This window comes from Pseudorca crassidens, chromosome 14 (assembly GCF_039906515.1).
Source record: "Pseudorca crassidens isolate mPseCra1 chromosome 14, mPseCra1.hap1, whole genome shotgun sequence".
Taxonomy (NCBI): domain Eukaryota; kingdom Metazoa; phylum Chordata; class Mammalia; order Artiodactyla; family Delphinidae; genus Pseudorca; species Pseudorca crassidens.
In genome coordinates this window covers 57,450,796-57,464,271 of record NC_090309.1, presented here as the reverse complement: position 1 = coordinate 57,464,271, position 13,476 = coordinate 57,450,796, and the positions used below count along the sequence as shown (strand labels likewise).

Genomic DNA, 13,476 nt, shown 5'->3' with positions numbered 1-13,476 from the left:
GGCAGGGTTCTGAGCCAGGGGCCAGAGTGTTCCCAGGACTGGCCAGTCCGTGCATACACAACAGACTACAAGGGCAGACAAGCTCAAGCCCACTGAGGGCTGAATGCAGGGCCCCTCCCACGGGGATGTGTTTTTGACAGGACAAAGCAGGGCAATGCCTTCCCCAAAGGAAAGAACTGATGAGGAGGTTGGCTGGCCCTGTGCTGGGCACGAAACAGTAAAGGTGGGAGCTCAGGCATGAGAAAGGGAGCCCGCAGCTGCTTCCTCTGCCCCTTCTCCCCACCCGCAGGGCCCCTGCTACAGATGGGTGCACAGTTCCCATGCCTGGGGTCTAAGAGCAGCCAGCTTGCTGGGGCCACCTGGCTGTCCATCTGCCTGTATGCATATGCGTGTGCATGTGTGTATAAGAGGCGGGGGAGAAGGGGCCTCTGAGCGTGACTGTTTGCAGGGGAACCTGTCCCCCACCCCCACCTGCTGCTGCAGCCGCAGAGAACAGGACGCCCTGACTCCAGTCTGCATCTCTGGGGTCATGAAACCACAGCCACTACGTCAGTGGTGCGTGCACCAGGGCTAGGTGGGGGGAGGCGGGGCCACAGATGCAGGTGTGCCCCAACATGTGTGTGCAGGGCTGGCATGGGGGTGTTGTTCCAGGGAGGTGGGTAGGAGGGGTGGAAGAGAGCTGGAGCCCCCTCTGGGAGGCAGGGCACAGAGTCCAGAGGTCCAGCATCCGCCCCCTCCCCCAGCCCCTTCAAGGACCAGCCTTGTCTCCCAGGTGCTCTCCTCTGGGCAAATGTCCCAACAGCAACCGTGCAAATGTCTGTGGAGCATCTAAAATGGTCCGACACAGTTCCAGGCACTTGGGAAACATCCATGAGCAAAACAAAGATACCTACCCTGGGGACTTCCCTGGTGGCGCAGTGGTTAAGAATCCGCCTGCCAATGCAGGGGACACAGGTTCGAGCCCTGGTCCGCGAAGATCCCACATGCCGCGGAGCAACTAAGCCCGTGTGCCACAACTACTGAGCCTGCGTACCACAAGTACTGAAGCCCGTGCACTTAGAGCCCGTGCTCTGCAACAAGAGAAGCCACCATAATGAGAAGCCCGCACACAGCAGCAAAAGAGTAGCCCCTGCTCGCCGCAACTAGAGAAAGCCGGCACGCAGCAACAAGGACCCAACACAGCCAAAAATAAATAAATAAATAAATTTATTTAAAAAAAAAAAAGATCCCTGCCCTCATGGTGCCAACATTCTTGTTGGGGAGACATAGTAGATGGAATAAATAAAATAAATAAAATGGAATAAATAAAATAAAATAAATAAAATAAGGTATATAAGTAGGTGGTGGGTGCTATGGGAAAAAAAAGGAGATGGAGCAGGGCTGGGAGGTGAAGGGTGCTGGGTGGGCAAGAGGGGTTGTGTGTGTGAAGAGGTGGGGTGTGTCCATGTGCACACAGGTCACAGTATGAAACGGGTGGTCCATCTAGGTCCCACTGAGAAGGTGATATTTCAACAAAAGCTTGGAGAGGAAGGAGCCAAGCAGGGTCTGGGAGAAAACATTCCAGATGGAGGAAATAGCTAGAACAAAAGCCCTGGGGCAGAAGCGTGCCTGGCCTGGACTGAGGGAAGGACAAACTGACCTGGGCGGGTGGACTGACACGGCCCCACTCCTCCTGGCATCTTCTCACCTCGCTCAAAGCGAGGGCCTGATTTCCAATGGGTTAAAGAAAAAGGACCTTCTGGTACCTACGGGAAAGGCTAAAGGGCTCCCGAAGGAACCAATGTCACGGGAAGTAGGGGACAGAGAGGGAAAAGGGGTTTAGACCAGAAGAAGTCTATGGCCGCTCTGGGGCCTGAGCTCAGAGAGGAGGCCCTAGGCTGGGGGTCTCTAGGGGGAGGGTGGGGGAGGGAGGAAGAAGTCCCAGGGGTCCCAGGACCCCAACAAGCCTGCCTTTAGGAGCTCACTGAGAGAGTGCAGTGTGGAGTTGCACCCTGCTCGCTGGGGGTCAGCTGGCCGCCTGAAAGTACCCACAGGGTGAAGGGAGCCTGACCCCACCTGTCTCTGCCTGCTGGGGCTGCCAGACCCTTCTAAGGTCAGCGCCCCTCCCCCCATTCAAGCGTCCCATAGGGAGGAGGAGGGAGGGGCAGTTGACCCCAGAAGATGGAGGCTGATGTTTGACCAGGGGATGGGGATGTGCGTGCAGCTCCACCCTGCACTGCAGCTGTGGGAGCTGGCATTCTAGAAGACAGATCCCCTGCAAACCACCCAGGCCACCAGCAAAGGAAGGGGGGCCAGCCCAGTGTGTGACTCTGACAGATGGAGCAGTGGGAGGTCAGGAACTAGAAAAAAGGGAGGAGGCTTGACCTGGGCCTTTTAGCTCTCACTCTTTTTTTTTTTTTTTTACAGTTTATTTATTTATTTATGGCTGCGTTGGGTCTTCGTTGCTGCTGTGCGCAGGCTTTCTGTATTTGTGGCGAGCAGGGGCTACTCTTCGTTGTGGTGCGTGGGCTTCTCATTGCGGTGGCTTCTCTTGTTGCAGAGCAGGGGCTCTAGGCCCACGGGCTTCGGTAGTTTTGGCACACGGGCTCAGTAGTTGTGGTGCACGGGCTTAGTTGCTCCGCGGCCTGTGGGATCTTCCCAGACCAGGGCTCGAACGCATGTCCCCTGCATTGGCAGGCGGCTTCTTAACCACTGCGCCACCAGGGAAGTCCCTTGACCTGGGTCTTTTAGGATGAGAGCAAATCTGAATGGGTAGAGAAGAGAGAGGACATCTCTGTGCATTCACACACTGGCACACACATGTCACACACATACTCAGTCCCTTAAGCACCCGGCCCCCAACACGCATAGGTTCTCACAGCCAGGGACATCCATGTACTCCTCACACACAGCCTAAGTTACGCTCATACACACATGCGCTAGGGACACTCACACTTGGTAAGGCATGCCAGCACGACAGGAGGCACACACAGAGTTACACACTCTCAGAGACAGAGATTGGCTCCCCTGGGCATCAGAAGCACCTAGGCCCCTTGGAAACGGGCCTGGGAGAAGATGAAGATGTGACTGCAAAGCATAAGGAGAAAGGAAGATGGAAAGTGGTGGGGGGAACAGAGGGAGATGGGGTGACAGATACGGAGACTCAGAGAAAGGTGCGTCATAGCCACAGCCACATGCAGGCGGCACACAGCCACCCACATCCTAGTCAGCCTTCCTGCCTGCGAGAGGCACTGTTCAGCCACCATGTGACATTGTGAAGTCACTCAGCCTCTCCAAGGTTTGATTTCTCTCTTCTGATAACACCTGCTTTCCATGCCAAATTGCTTGACTGTGAATCGACAGGTAAATCCTGTCTGCTCAGCCTCCAAAAAACTGTTCAGAGTCCGACCACTTCTCTCACCTCCAGGTGACCACCCTGGCCAGGCCACCACCCACTGGCCTCCCTCCCTCCTCTCCTACTTCCTGACGTCCACCTGAAGCTACTGATCCTCCCCTCCGAACCTGCCAGTATGTTTTCATCTCATCCACAGTAAAAGGCAAAGTCCTTACAATGGTCCGTGGGGAACTGCCCTCCCCTCCCTTACCTCCCTTCTTGCTCTCAACTCCAGCTTCCCTGGGCCCTCACTGCTCGACAGACACCCAGACATCCCCTCTCAGAGCCTTTGCTCTGGCCTTTCCCCTCTGCCTGGCATGTCCTCAGGACCCTGCCTTCAGGAGTTACTCAAATGACATCCTCTTAGCGAGGCCTTCCTGGCCACACCAGCTAATGCTGCAGCCCCCAGCTCAGTACTCTCTATCCCCCTCCCCTGCTTTTTCTTCTTCTTAGCATCTTTCCCCACTGAACATGCCACTTATTTGATAATACGTTTTGTCTGTCTCTCATATCAAAATGTAAAATCCAAGGGGCAGAGACTTCTGTCTGTTTTATTCTCTGCTATGACCCCTACTCCTAGAGCAGTACCTGGATCATAGGACTCAATAAATACTGAGTGAGTGAATGAATGCATGAATGAATGAAATAGCAAATAGGTAAGCATCTATAAAGCAAGATTAAAGAACAGGAAGGACCAACCCTGAGTGAGCCATCGCCATGTTCCAGGAACTATAACCGCAATAAATATTCCTTTATTCTCAAACAACCCCGGGAAGTAAATATTAATAGAATTGTTCCCATTTTACAGATAATAAGCCTGAGGATCAGAAAGGTTAACACCTATGGCCTCAAAGATGGTCACCAATAATTCCTCCCATCTCTGTTATCGAATGCTGCCCCTCTCTTCAAGACTTGGAGTCTGTTTCCCTTCCCCCTTGACTCCAGGCTGGTCTTGTGACTTGCTTTGACCAACAGAATGTGGCAAAAGTTCTGCTGTGTCAGTTTTGGTCTAGGCCTTAAGAGAACCGGCCCCTGGACCAGCTACATAATTTGCAGGGTCCAAAGAAGATGAAAATGTGGGTCCCCTTGTTCAAAAAGCAGGACAAAATGTTGTTATTGGTACTAAAATATAAAGCTGGGCTTCCCTGGTGGCGCAGTGGTTGAGAATCTGCCTGCTAATGCAGGGGACACGGGTTCGAGGTTTGGTCTGGGAAGATCCCACATGCCGCGGAGCAACTGGGCCCATGAGCCACAACTACTGAGCCTGCGCGTCTGGAGCCTGTGCTCCGCAACAAGAGAGTCCGCGACAGTGAGAGGCCCACACACCGCGATGAAGAGTGGCCCCCCGCTTGCCTCAACTAGAGAAAGCCCTCGCACAGAAACGAAGACCCAACACAGCCAAAAGTAAAATAAAATAAATGCATTTCCATTAAAAAATAATAATAATAAAATATAAAGCTCTCTTTTCTTCCATAGTTTCCCTCATCATTTTTTGCTGCTTAATGTTGTTCTAAGAAAAGATTTAAATATTAGCATGAATTTTACTGTTCAACTTTATGTTACAGTAAGTCCCCTACATACGAACGAACCTTCAAGTTGCGAACTTTCAAAGATGCGAACGTGCGTTCCATCAATGTCAGGCGTGAGTGAAATTGCAGCTTGCCCTCCGTCTCCTATTGCCCATGATCCTTCAGCTCTACCATCTCCCACCCCCTCTCCCTCCTCCAGTCAGTAACTCTTCTTGCCTGTTCACTCGATGCCAGCCCCTGGATGCCTGCTGTTGTAATGTATTACTATACTTTGCAAGGTACTGTACTGTAAGATTAAAAATGTTTTCTTTTTTATTTTTTGTGCTTGTTTTTTATGTATTATTTGTGTGAAAAGTATTATAAACCTATTACCTTACAGCACGTATAGTGGGTATATTCAAGCCAATTGTGTTAGCTGGGTACCTAGGCTAACTTTGTTGGACTTAACAAATTGTACTTACGAACATGCTCTCGGAATGGAACTCGTTCGTGTGTAGGGAACTTACTGTATTCAATGCCAGTTTTATTTTTTTTTTTAATATTTATTTATTTGGTTGCATCGGGTGTTAGTTGCGGCATGCGGGATCTTTCATTGCGGCGTACGGGCTCTAGAGTGCGTGGGCTTAGCTGCCTCGCAGCACGTGGGATCTTAGTTCCCCAATTGAACCAGGTCCCCTGCATTGGAAGGCAGATTCTTAACTACTGGACCACCAGGGGAGTCCCTCAATGCCACTTTTAAATGCAAATATGAGAGCATTTAACTCCCATGTGAAATCACCAAAATTATGCAATTCCTATTTCATAGCTCAAATATGCATATGTATTTCACTCTTACCAGAACAGTGGAAACACTGCACAAAATATTGCACAAAACTGACTCAATTTTTATTTCTCTTTTTTTCTGCTTTTACTTTTATTTGCATTTATTTTATGCTGAACTTATTCCCAGGCCGTAAGTTTTGCTTCTTCAATTTCGTCCGGTATATCTTTTTCTTCTTTTCCACCTCCTCTTCTGTTTTAGGAACAATGTGCTCATTTTCAATAACAATCATCTCGATGTGAGCTCACGGGTGAGCTCACGTGGGGTTCATCAAACCAGAAGCTCTGCGAGTTCAGCCGGGGCATCTTGGGGCTTTTGTTCACCGGGATGCGCTCAATGACCCAAGAATCTACATCTAAACCCTTCAACAGAGCAGTGCTCTCTGCATTTTCAAGCACGTGCAGCAAAAATTCAGCACTCTCTTTGGGCCACTGACCCTGCATCCAGCCCCGCTGTTTGGCTGGGGCAGACCTACCAACACCACCGCTGTAACGACGGAGTGGCACGTACTGATTCTGAAGAGTGACATCCTTCAGATCCCTGATGGCCTGGGCAGTTTCACGGATGTTCTTAAAATGAACAAGAAGATTTGAACCTCTTGATTTACATGATTTTGTGGGGTTTTCTGGGTCAAGTGAATAGTGAACCATTTTCCGAGATGACTTCAGGCCGCCTGTGGGAAGAGCTTCTCTTCTTGATATGCACACATTCTGCCAATGCTCTCTGCCTTCAGCTTGCTGATGAGGAAGGAAGGACTGAGAGGAAAAGGAACTATCTACGTGGGGACAGGGAAGCAAGGAGCAGGGTGGTCACACAAATCACGCTGATGTCTTACACACGTGCCCCATGGTCCCATCGGACTTCACTCACCTAACACGACACAACATGGAGAATACATGAGCTGTCTGTCCCACCAAGCCCTGCCCAAACTTTAGATCCATGAGTAAATAAACAGTTGCTGTTTTTGAGCCACTGAGTTTTGTGGTGGCTTGTTACACAGCAATTGATGACTGATACAATGGTTGAAATCACACAGTTAACATGAGACCAGGCTGTGGTTGAACTCACGTTGCCCTGCTTCTCAAGTCAACATTCCTCTCAGCCCCACCCCGCCTTCCTTACAAATGTTTCATAGTGTTACTCCTATTCTCTTTGGAGAATTGAGGGTTGAGCTAGAGGGGGCGTAGGTTACTTAGGTGCAACAAACCAAAATTATTATAGAGCTTGGAAGAAGCCACATCTGGACTCGATGTGGGGAACAAGGGGTTGGTGGGTGGGTCAGGGCTGAGAACAGTCCGGGCCTCTGTCCAGGGTGAGCCTGGGCCCAGCGGGGTGCTTAGACATCTGTTTTCCATCCTGCCTCAGTAAATAAAGCTGCTTTCCTCTGCTGACCCTACAGGAAATGGGAGTCAGAAGTCCGGCTGGCCAGGAGTGGACCTCTCCTCTGATAGGAGGCCTCCTACATGCCTGGACAAGATGCAGAGTGCAGGGCCTCAGGCTGCCACACTCTCTCCCCTCTGAAGGAGCAGAGAAAGGACTTCTCCGGGCCTCGCCTGGTCAAGGAAACAGGTTTTCCTCATTTAGCCCATGCTGTTGTCATAGCTGTCAGCTATTAGCATATCAAATTAGTATGTTGGGTGTTTATTCTTTTGATCCCATGGCTCATACATCAGTAGAGATGTTTTCAGTGGCCAGAAACAGAGAACTTCTATTCAGTTAGCTTAGACAGTTAAGGAAAGTGTGTTATCTCATAGAACAAGAAGTCCGGGGCTTCCCTGGTGGTACAGTGGTTGAGAGTCTGCCTGCCGATGCAGCGGACGCCGGTTCGTGCCCTGGTCCGGGAAGATCCCACATACCGCGGAGCGGCTGGGCCCGTGAGCCATGGACGCTAAGCCTGCGCGTCCAGAGCCTGTGCTCCGCAACGGGAGAGGCCACAACAGTGAGAGGCCCGCGTACCACAAAAAAAAAAGAAGTCCAGAGGAGTGGTAACTTCAGGAGAGGTTAATCCTGCAGCTCAACACCATCATCAATGACCCAGATTATTTCCTCTTTTCCTTCCCCTCTGCCATTCTCAGCGTGTTGCCTTGTCCTTGGCTAGCTCACCTGACAGTCACAAGATGATTGCTCCCACCCAGACATCACATTGTCACACAATGTCCACAGCATCAAAAAAACAAAAACAAAACCCCAGGAAACATCTCATTCTTGTGTCCCATTTTAAGATCAAGGAAAAGTTTTTTCAGAAGCCCCCAGAAGACTGCTCTTCACCGTGCATTGGCCAGAGTTGAGTCACATCCCATGCCTGAATCTATCACAAGCAAGGGGCATAATGCCACTATTAATGCCACAGTACTAACTCTGAGCCCGGAAGGAGAAGCACGAACACCGAAAACCAACATAGGCTCAGCGGGTGGGGAGGGGAGGGGAGTGGGAGAGAGAAGGCCCATTGGGTAGGCAACCAACTGTGTGTGCTGGAGCTCATTCAATGGGACCCAGCTTTTATACAAGTAGGGGAAGAGGAGGAAAGAACTGGTATTCACAAAGTGAGCTGGGTCCCTAGATTCTGTTACTCAATTATATTGCCTCATAAAGTACTTAAGCGAGTATACTGCATTTTACTTAAAGTACTCACTGGAAGTATATAAAAACTCAGGGACTGAGGCAGAGACTTTGTTCCCTCATCTGAGCATCTGTTTAGGGTTTGCTTTTTTTTTTCCTTTTTCCCCTGTTTAGGTTCTTAAGAGCATCAGTGTAGGGAATTCCCTGGTGGTCCAGTGGTTAGGACTCCATGCTTCCACTGCAGGGGGCCCGGGTTCGATCCCTGGTCCAGGAACTAAGATCCCACAAGCCGTGTGGTGTGGCCAAATTTAAAAAATAAAAAAAAGGCATCAGTGTAAGAGTTAGACCCAGACTTCAATTTTGACTCAGTCCCTTTCTGCTTTTCTGATCTTGTACAAGCTGTTTCATCTCTCTGTATCACCTTTTATGTGTAAGATGAGGAAAAAATACCCATCCCCAAACTGCTTTATTGACCAATATACTGCCTGGTGCATAGAAGAGGGTCAAAAACTATTTGGGGCAGAAGGAGCCATGTGACCCAGATTGGCTGTCTCCTCCTACAAAGCCCACCCCCCCACTCTTCCTTGAGCTCATCTCCCTCCTCCCAGCCTCATCCTCAGGCTCCAGGATCTCTCCTCTCATATCCCTCCTACCCCTCACCCACAGCACTTCCTGTCCGGGCTACCCCACAAAGCACCTAGACAAGATGTCCCATCCACATTCCAAATGAGGAAACTAGATTTCTCTGTGGCTGCCCACCCCATGGAATCACTACTCACCAAGTCCTGACATGTCCATGCTTCAGGCCCCAGCCCCTCTCCATTCCCGTAATACTCACTTCTCTGTATTTATCGGTCAGGGTTCTTGGTTGCAAGCAACAGAACACTGACAGGCTCCTCGGGCTGGCTCAGGAACCAAGGAGCACCAGATCACAGCCAGAACCCCAGCCCAAATCACATCTCAGGGTGAGACCAGGGAAGACAGCAGTGCAACTGGCCCTGAGGCTCCACTGCCTCTGGAAACTCTTCCTGCTGCTGTCGCCAATTCTGTCAGATACATCCCATCTCTACTCCTTTGTATCACCTGCTTAAGAGTCAGAGTTCCTAGGTGGTTGCATCTGATTCGCTGAGCCAGGTCACATGCCTGCACTGCAACTGCAAAGGAGGCTGGGAAAGTGAGGTCTGGTTTCTAGGAGAGCAGGAGGAGGGCTCTGCCTCCCTGGAAGACTCACAAGGTAGGGGATGCTCCAAACAGATGCTGGAGAGCCATGGAAAGGATAAAGGTGCACTCTGCTGGGTGAGATACCATTTGCCTGTCCCGTCCTCCACTCCCAGTACTAGGAAAATGCTCTCAAATAGGCTTCAGGAAAGTCTATGGTGGTCTGACTCACCTGGAATCAGAGAGCACTGGCACTGGGGAACCATACCCTGGGAATCCCTGCAAAAGAAGTTTGAAGACTAACATAGGTTCACCCACTTTTTGTTTTGCCAAGAATTTCAAAAGCAAATAAATAAACCACGTTCTACTCTCACCATCATTTTAGAAAAGCGGGGACATCTTAAACACCAAAAAGACAAACACACAAACAAAAAGCAGGAGAGGGGAGAGGGCAATTTGAGAATACAGTAAGCACAATCCTTAAAATTAAATATATGTTAGCTTTAAGGAAACCTCAGTATATCATCCGGACTTTTCTGCTTTCACAGGAAGTCTATGTAAAGGTCATGACACAACTGACTTTGAACATAGACTGTAGACTATGTAATGGTACTGTATCAATGATGTTTCCTGATTTTGTTAACTGCAGGGGTTTTGTAAGTCTTACATGGTAAGAGAACGTTCTTGTTCTTAGGAAATATACCCTGAAGCATTTAGAGGTAAAAGGGCACCTGTCTCAACTTATGCTCAAACAGTTTGGGAAGAAATTATACACGTATACACAGTCACACACATACACGTGTATACAGAGAAAGAGAAATAAAGCAAAAGGGACAATATGTATATAATTGATAAATCTGAGTAAAAACTATACCAGAGTCTTCATACTATTCTTGCCACTTTTTCTGTAAATTTGAAATGATATCAGAATTAAAAGTTATGCCCCACCCCACCCCCAAAATGTTAGCAGTGAGTTAGCAATGATTCTCAATAAGCGTTGGATTTCACTTGGTACATGACTTTTTTGGTACTGTCCGAACTTTCATGAACATATGTGATGTTTGTAATCAGAAAGAGTAAAACAAAAATTATAGAAGTTAGGACTTCCCTGGTGGCACAGTGGTTAAGAATCCGCCTGCCAATGCAGGGGACACAGGTTCGATCCCTGCTCTGGGAAGATCCCACATGTCGCAGAGCAACTAAGCCCGTGCACCACAACTACTGAGCCTGCGCTCTAGAGCCCTCGAGCCACAACTACCAAGCCCACGTGCCACAACTACTGAAGCCCACATGCCTAGAGCCCATGCTCCACAACAAGAGAAGCCACCGCAATGAGAAGCCCGTGCACTGCAACAAAGAGTAGCCCCCGCTCGCCGCAACTAGAGAAAGCCCGTGTGCAGCAATGAAGACCCAATGCAGCCCAAAATAAATAAATAATAAATAAATAAATTTATTAAAAATAAATTATAGAAGTTAAAGAGAAAAAGAAAAGGCTCAGTCTAGCATTTGCCACTCACTGATCTGGCCTAAGTAGCCTAAGTATCTAAATTTACAGAGACGTAATAAATTCTACAGAGACCTGAACTGAGGCCCAGGCAGAGCTATGGCTGGCTCAGTAGCATACCACAGCGGTTATAATCAGAGTCAGGTTACTATCAGACCAGATCTCCTTTTCCCCACACAGGTTCCTTCCATTCCAGGATGCTGCCCCCTGAACTCAGCTGAGGGTCCGAGGGCATGAGGGGCCAGTCAGAACTGGGCAGGATGGGGGGATTTGTCCCCTCCGAGAATGCCACATCCTGTAAGGATGCATTCCTTCAACCTTTTATCCCTGTAAGGTCCCATCAAGAATTGTTCCCCTAGTATACATAAAATAGATAAACAACAGGGATTTACTGTATAGTACAGGGAACTACATTCTATATCTTATAATAACATATAATGGAAAATAATCTGAAAAAAGTATATATATATATATATATATATATAAAACTGAATCACTTTGCTGTACACCTGAAACTAACACAATACTGTAAATCAACTATACTTCAATAATCTTAAAAAAAGAAAAAGAATTGCTCCCTACACATTTATTCATTTCTTAGATGGGGAAACTGAGACCCAAAGAAGTTCTGGGGCTTGCCCAAAATCATACTGCAAGTATGTAGTCCAGGAACAGAGTAATTGGTCAGATTTGGCTAAGTCACCTCAAATCCAAGTTAGAGAGGATCAAAGGAAGAGGCCTTAGGAATTAGAAAGGAACAGGGAGGGGCAGGCCTGCAGTGTCTGGATTGGGAGAGTCCCTTCCCTGACCCCTCTCACTCTCAATGTGGCTTTGGTTGCCCTAAGCTTGAAAGAAGAAACTGCTTCACAGGTGCCCCATGTCCCACAACTTCAGGAGGCGTCACTTACATGCCAGTCTATGAAAATGGCACCTCCTGGAGTTGTGCAGTGGACTCACTGCACAGCTGTACACAGCAGCGCTGAGAAAGTCATTTGTTGTTGCTGTTCGGCGGTGGGGAGGTGTTTAGAGAGGGGACAGGAGTGACTAACACTGTAGCCCGGATTAACCAGTGACTGATTCCATCCATTCAGTCAACCACTATTTATTGCCACAGATTATATGCCAGGCATCCTGCTAGGAGCTGGGACTTTCCAGGCTTGAAATAGAATGTACACTCTAGGGACAAGGATGGAGAAGTAGTCTCCCCACAAGACCCCACCAACCTTCCCCCACCACTCCTTCCCCGCTGCCCAGCCTTCTGCATCCTTCAGGCCCTCCTGGAAGAAGCCTCCAGAATCCTCCTCTCCCCTCCTCCCACAGTCAAATGGGCTGTTGAGCTTTCTGCATTTTCTGTGGGTCTCCTCCATGGGGTGGTGGGAGCCCCTTGCAGCAATTCCTTCCTCCATGTGGTACTTAGGACTCATTCATTCATTCATTTTACTTCTTTTATTCCACAGGCATTTGCTGTTTGTTAACTAGATTTTTTTTTTTCATGAAAAAAGAGAGGTGTACTGATGGTTTAAAACAGTAGCAAAAGCAAGAAGTGATTCTCCTCTACCCCCCAGTCTCCCTCTCAGAGACAACCATTCTTCCCAGTTTCTAAGTCTCCTTCCAATTCTTTCCAGGCAGTTCCTAGTGTATAAATATAAATACATGTGTGTGCATGTGTATTGTTTTCCCTTTTCACAAAAGCAATAATGCATTACACATTGTGCTGCACCTCGATCTTTTTTTTTTTCTTCACTTAACACTGTAGTGAGGTATTTGGTCCATATCAACACACTCTCTCACAACCGTGTACTATTCCAGTGTGGGGATGTCCCACCATTTAGATCAGTCCTAACTGGTCGACATCTAGTCTGTTCCCAGTTGTCCATGGCCATGAAAGTCTTTCTCCATGGATCTTTGTACATTTATAGAAGCCTAGATTCCTTGAAGAGTAATTTCTGGGGCAAAGGGGTTATGTACTTTGCATTTGGATAGATATCCAAAAGTCCTCTAAAAAGTTATACCAGATGATACCAAAAGACACTTTTTGGGTTTTGCCAGTCTGAAAAATATTACCTCATTTTAATTTACACTTTTACTTATGAAGGATGTCAGCTTTTTGTTTTTTCTCCTGTTTCCAAATTGTTGAATTTCTCTTTCCCTTACCTCTCTTCAACAGTGTTTAAGAAGCCACTGTACACCAGGCTGTTCATTTTTACAGCCACATAGGCAGAGTGTCTGGGACCTGGGGAATTTTCAAGGTCCTACAGAAAGGGTTTGAGACCTGGTGGGGTGGGGAATGTATTGGCTTGAAAATATTTTTTAAAGACCAGAAAATTGAACCTAAAATGATGTAATTTAATGTTGACCAAATGTAATCTTACAGCAAGTTCATTAACTGGAAAACTGGAACTCATGAACACTTCACTACATTTGAAAGCAATTTGTTGGTTTAGATGTTCTCATTTCAAAGAATTCCCAAGTATGCAGAGTGCTTTTCAAGAAATGAGAGTCCATTTTAATTTAAACACATTAACTGTAGTTG

At 48.1% G+C, this 13,476-nt stretch overlaps 1 long non-coding RNA gene across 1 annotated transcript; it reads right to left on the bottom strand.

The window, feature by feature from the left end:
- Window positions 1-2,368: 2,368 nt before the first annotated feature.
- On the bottom strand, window positions 2,369-11,991 carry LOC137205674 (uncharacterized). Its single transcript, XR_010934249.1, has 2 exons — window positions 11,852-11,991; window positions 2,369-2,743 (listed from the first exon to the last, which is right to left on the bottom strand). It is a non-coding gene; the product is annotated as an uncharacterized lncRNA (long non-coding RNA).
- Between the last annotated feature and the right edge of the window lie 1,485 nt (window positions 11,992-13,476).